The sequence below is a fragment of the Otolemur garnettii genome, unplaced genomic scaffold (genome assembly GCF_000181295.1).
Source record: "Otolemur garnettii isolate 467f Iridium unplaced genomic scaffold, OtoGar3 scaffold00002, whole genome shotgun sequence".
Lineage (NCBI taxonomy): Eukaryota > Metazoa > Chordata > Mammalia > Primates > Galagidae > Otolemur > Otolemur garnettii.
Window position 1 is genome coordinate 3,220,169 of NW_003852397.1, and position 5,855 is coordinate 3,226,023.

The window sequence follows — 5,855 nt, forward strand, 5'->3', positions numbered from 1 at the left end:
GGTCTTATATTTTCCAAGTGCCAGTTTTCTGATAAAAGCTGTTTACAGTCTCACCACTTTGGGCAGAGGAGGTGGCAGGAGGGAGGGAGACTGTTGACAGAAACTGTTTCTAAGAAACTCATCTCTTGTTTTCCCTTGATACAGCCTGTGATGGGAGAAGAGTCCTAAGGGGCAAACTTAGAGAACAAAAAGAAAATACCAAGCAGGGGTATGATTCCTTCCTCATGTGGTGAGATCCACGCATTCAGCCAGCACCACGACGTGCCCTCCTCGGCCGTGCCGGGCACTGAGGGTTTGGCCATGCCTGAGTTAACGTTCCGGTTACACATGATGTCCTAGTTAATGAACCCCGAGACCAGTGTTGCTGTACAACAAAATTGTGTGTATTTAAAAGACATCTCACATTTTAAAGGCACTGCGGAGAAGTTTGGTGATTTGAATGAGGAGAGAGAGAGAAGGGAGGAGTGCGGTGTGGAGTGTGGATGGCTCCGTTAGGAGGCAGAGACAAGCAGACATGGGACAGGGACAGCTGAGGAGGGGGCGGCCTTGACCCAGGGAAGAGGCCTCAACCTTCCTTCTCTCAGCTGCAACCTCAGGGCAGGCCCCAGCTCAGCACAAATGCTGGGCTCTGGGCATGTCTTCCTCCAGAAAGCAGTTTCTGACAATGAGATGTGAGGCTGGACCACGTCCTCTTGGTTAATTAACATGTAACTGTGATGGCTTCTCTATGGTAGACACGCCTTGCTGTAATGGGGTTCCCTCCAGGGAAGAGAAGCCACCCCAGGAGGCAGGCCTAAGCTCTCCACTCCTGGGATAGGAGAGAGCAGTCCTGGGGTGCAGGTCGCAAGCCCCAGCTAAGCAACCGCACTGAATGCTGTGCCACTCACCCGCGACCCCCCTCAGACCTCTCCCTGTGCCAACCCCCAGTCTCTCCCCACTGCGGGACAGAGAGCCGCTTCCCAGACAACACCCAGGGCGACTAGAGCCAAAGCTGTTTCTTTGGGAAATTTTCTCAATTTATCTATATGGAAAATAATCAGTCCATAGAAAATAAAGTGTTTTATTGCTTCAGGAAACAGAGAAATAGGAAAATAGAGAGGAAAAATCCACTGGTCAGAGATGAAAAGAGCAACCATGGACATGAACTCTCTGTTGGAGGCCCAGCTCAGAGCCTCTTTGCTGCTGTGGGTATCTGCCAGTGAGAATCCCAAAGCTGGATATGAGTTGAACAAATGGGTTTAACCTAGAGGTGAAGGAAAAGATTATTCAAATTCCCAAAAGACAATGGCTTCCAGGGCCATTTAGGTCTAGGTCAGTTTTCTATGATTCCCTAATTTGAATCTCTGAATCTTACCGTATAGGAGACTTAATAGAATTGTCTTAGACAAAATAAACCTCCCAAATCTATTCCTATCCTTCAATACCATGGCCAGGTCAGTATCTTTTCATAATTCTCATGTTCATCTTGGCTAACCCTGGTTGTTTCGTTTGCTTTATTTATTTATTTATTTATTTATTTTGTAGTCACCATCTCTGCAGCAAAGCTTCTGTGTCAACCTCACAGTGTCTTCCACGGGGGTCCCTGGCGAGCCCCCCACCTCCCAGTATGCTCTTGTGCAGTCTTCTCTTCTTGAAGCTGGGCTGGCCCTGTGGCTGCTTTGACTGATGCAATGTGGCAAAAATGACATCTTGGTATTTCTCAGCCTTGGTACTAAGAAGGTTCTGAACGCTTCTGCTTCTGGATTTGGGGGAAGTTGGACACATTGTAAGAAGTCAGACCACCCCGAGACCATTGTGATGACAGGAATCCCAAGCTAGCCATGTGGAGAGGCCACATGGCAAGAGAGACACCAGGCCAACCACCAGCTGGTATGCCAGGCATGGAAGTAAAAAGGCTCGCTTGAATGGTCCCACAGATGCTATGTAGAGCAGAGATGAGTTACCCCTGCCAAGTCAGCCCAAATTGCAAAATTATGAATTATTATTGTTTTAAGTCACTAAGTTTGGGGCTGGTTTGCTATATAGCCATTGAAATCCAAAACATTACTTCCTTTAAGATTAAAGTCATCTTCTCTGCAAACTTACTCAATGCAGGTCATCTCATTTTAGAACTTGATATATAGAGTTTGGGTTATACAAGTCCTATGCTTGCTTTTGGCCAGTTTTATAAATTAACCATTTCCTAAAATTAATAATGACAATGGCTAAGCTGAGCATCATGGAATAACTGTATCCCTATTTTGCAGATGAGGAAACTGAGGTACAGAGTGGTTAAGCGGCCTGTCCAAAGGTGGGTCTGTACAAGTACACATTCAAACATGCTTGTCACTCTATTGCCTTGGTGACATGCACTCTGAGCTTTAAGCCATAAAAAGGAAGTAGAAGTGGAGAGAATAACATTGTATCTGCATTCCAGCCAAGAAGAAGGAAGAAGGAAAGAAAATAAATGAAGACACACAGAAACTGTTTACAGCAAAGATGAGCCTGGGGTCAGGGAGGTCCAACAGCAGCTCTGAGTGGGCTCATTTTGTGGTTTGTGTGTTGTGGTAAGATTTGATGGGCTCGGCGCCTATAGCTCAGCCGGCTAAGGCGCCAGCCACGTACACCTAAGGTGGCGGGTTCGAGTCCCCAGCCCAGACCCGCCAAAACAACAATGACGGCTGCAACCAAAAAATAGCCGGGCGTTGTGGCGGGCGCCTGTGGTCCCAGCTACTTGGGAGGCGGAGGCAGGAGACTCGCTTGAGCCCAGGAGTTGGAGGTTGCTGTGAGCTGTAATGCCACGGCACTCTACCCAGGGGGACAGCTTGAGGCTCTGTCTAAAAAAAAAAAAAAAAAAAAGATTTGATGATTCATGGCTCTGCTGTAATGGGGATACACGTGAGATGACCTACTACTTTTTATTTTATTTGTTTCTGGTTTTGTAACAAGCTCGCTCTTATTTGTACTCACTTGGATGGGTTTCTGTCCCTAGTAATAAAAAAAAAAGAAAAGAAAAGAAAAAAGATCTCAGGCTACCTCCTCCAAAAAATCACATCTAGATGACCAGAGGAGATAGCCATAAAATAAAACATTTTTAAAATATATTCACTGGCTCTGTAAATCTCTACTCAGTGAAACGTAGGTTTTTCCTGATAGATTTTATATTAGAAGAGAAACGAAAGACCATGCCAGGAAACATGAAGTTCTCAGGAAGTAATCTGGTTATAAACCTATTTCCTTAATAGGATACAATTTGATTCTAACTCTCATTACCTTTTGACAAGAACAGTAAGACACTAGTTCTATCAGTGATTTGTGAAGCTTTCTCAAATGTTCACAGCCCAGTGGGGGTACACAGAGCAGATGCCATCATCCATCCTCATTTTACTGATGGGACTGGGCTCAAAGGGCATGGAGATGGAGATCAAATGGGCAGTAAGTCAGAAGCTGGCCAGGTCTTTGGGGTCCTGGGCTGGGGCACTTTCTGCCATTCTGTATTACTCTCTGCGCCATTTTTACTCATGTAGGCATCAGGGAGATTTCTTTCTGAAATTACAGATCTCTAGGTTCCATAAGAGCTAACAGGGCTGTTTTTTTTGTTTGTTTGTTTCTTTTTTTGAGACAGACTTTTTTTCACTCTGTTGCCCCAGGCTAGAGTGCCATGGTATTGTAGCTCACAGCAACCTCAAAATCCTGGGTTCAGGTGATTGTCCTGCCTCAGCTTCCCGAGTAGCTGGGACTATAGGTACCTGCCACAATGCCCAGCTAAGTTTTCTATTTTTAGTAGAGATGGAGGGTCTCACTCTTGCTCAGGCTGTCTTAAATGCCTGAGCTCAAGCAATCTACCCACATCGGCCTCCCAGAGTGCTAAGATTACAGGTAAGAGCCACCCTGACTGGCCTTGGGACTAAGTGTTTTGAAGATAGAGGTTGTCATGGTCAGTTAGGGAGCTCTTCAAAACATAATGTTTATCATAAAAATACAATGTTTATCATAAAGTCATTTGCTCCCAGGTATTTCTTTCTATGATCAAAAGTTTCAGTGCTTCAATCTCATTACTGAGCATCTACCCAGAAGGAAAAAAATCATTTTATCATAAGGACATTTGCACTGAACTGTTTATCACGGCTCAATTTACAATTGCCATAATGTGGAAACAGCCTAAATGCTCACCAACCCAGGAATGGATTAACAAGCTGTGGTATATGTACACCGTGGAATACTATCCAGCCATTAAAAAAGATGGAGATTTTACATCTTTTGTATTAACCCGGATGGTGATAGAACACATTCTTGTTATTAAAGCATCACAAGAATGGAGAAAAAAAGAACCCAATGTACTCAATTCTGATATGAGGACAATTGATGACCTAGTACATGGTGGGGGTTGGGGGTACATGGTGGGGGTTAGGGGAACAGGGGAGAGGAGTGAGGGAATGAGGGAAGGATGTGGAGGGGTCACGATGTGTGACACACTTCTTGGAGGTGGGGTGTAGTTATAAGAGGCACTTTACCTAGAAATGCAATCAGTATGACCTAATTCTTTGTACCCTCAAGGAATCCCCCCAAATAAAAAAATATATTTATATAAATACAGAAAGAAAAACCTTTCAGTGCTCTGAGGAGCATTCTAGCCTTAAAATATTTCATTGAACACACTTTTACCAACTTTATGAAGATTACTTGAACTTCCAATTCTTACAACAAAGGTGACCATATAATCACACTTTTTGGCACTCCTAACAGTGGCACAGCATTCAAATGGGACCATAGGGTAATCTTTATTCACTTCCTGTGGATATTCTGAAACACCTGCCTTCCGCTCATAAAGTGGCACGGTCAGTGTATTCCTTATATGGTTATTACCCCATCCCCCAAACCAGAAAGCTTACTCAATTTTTGTATCCTTTGAAATGTTTTCAACTTCAAATTGCCATTGGAACAGTTATACAATTGGACTAGCTCCAATGGACATTCAATTTGAAAAAAAATTTAAGAAGATTTCATGAATAGGAATAAGACTTAATGGCAGTTCAATAAGTGGCCCACTGATCTTCGAGTTTGACATAGGGGGGTCACGTGCCACTTTGCAGGGGTCTCTCCACTCTGCTTTTCTACATGCCATCCTTCAGCCTCCCTGGCACCAGCCCTAGGATTGGTCCTTAGGGGACCCAGGCAAATACCAAAAAGGCTGTGGAGTGAAGGGCTGTGGGGCCGGCCAGCCTGCTGGAGAGGTTCAGTCGCAGTCGGGTTGTTTCTCTGCTGGACAAAAGCAAGGAGCCAGCTGCAAAGGTGTCGGGGTCCCTTCGTGGGCCGAGACTGGTTGGTCTCAGGCCCCAGACTATTTAGTTATCTCCAGATGCTGCTATCTCGCTCAGGAACAATTGCTCTTAGGTGCCTGAGGGCTACTTACTTTAGCAAAAGGAAAAGAGAGAGTCTTTTTTTTTTTGTTTAATTAAATCATAGCTGTGTACCTTAATGCAATCATGGGGTAGAGTCTTTAAGAGAGTAAAGCAGTCTTCTTAGAAAGATAGATCTTAATCTTTAGCAGAGCTTGGTAATCTTCAGCAGAGAGACACCGTGCTGGCGTCCTGCAGGCAGGAGAGGAGACAGAGTGAGAGTAAGTGTGTCCGTGATAGAATGCGCACACTCCCAACTGCCCTCTTCTCCAGCCTCATATAAGGCTGATCTTGTGCCTCTCAATACCACAGGTATAGAGACTGCCAATTCACCAAAGCTCTCATCCCATGAGCTTAGGGTGACCAGATTTTAACATTTGTAAAGCAGGACAACATGGCCGGAGGGCGGGGCAGGGGCGGGGCAGGGGACAGAGCAAGGCAAGGCCTGACAACAATCAAACTTTGATAAGCAGTTCT

The 5,855-nt window shown here is 44.9% G+C and overlaps 1 long non-coding RNA gene across 1 annotated transcript in view; it reads right to left on the minus strand.

Annotated features, from left to right (window-relative positions):
* Positions 1-1,044: 1,044 nt before the first annotated feature.
* Positions 1,045-5,855, minus strand: part of LOC111725081 — a 13,362-nt gene continuing 8,551 nt past the window's right edge. Inside the window, exon 3 of the long non-coding RNA XR_002773234.1 lies at positions 1,045-1,243. This is a non-coding gene — a long non-coding RNA (uncharacterized LOC111725081). The remainder of the gene's footprint in view (positions 1,244-5,855) is intronic.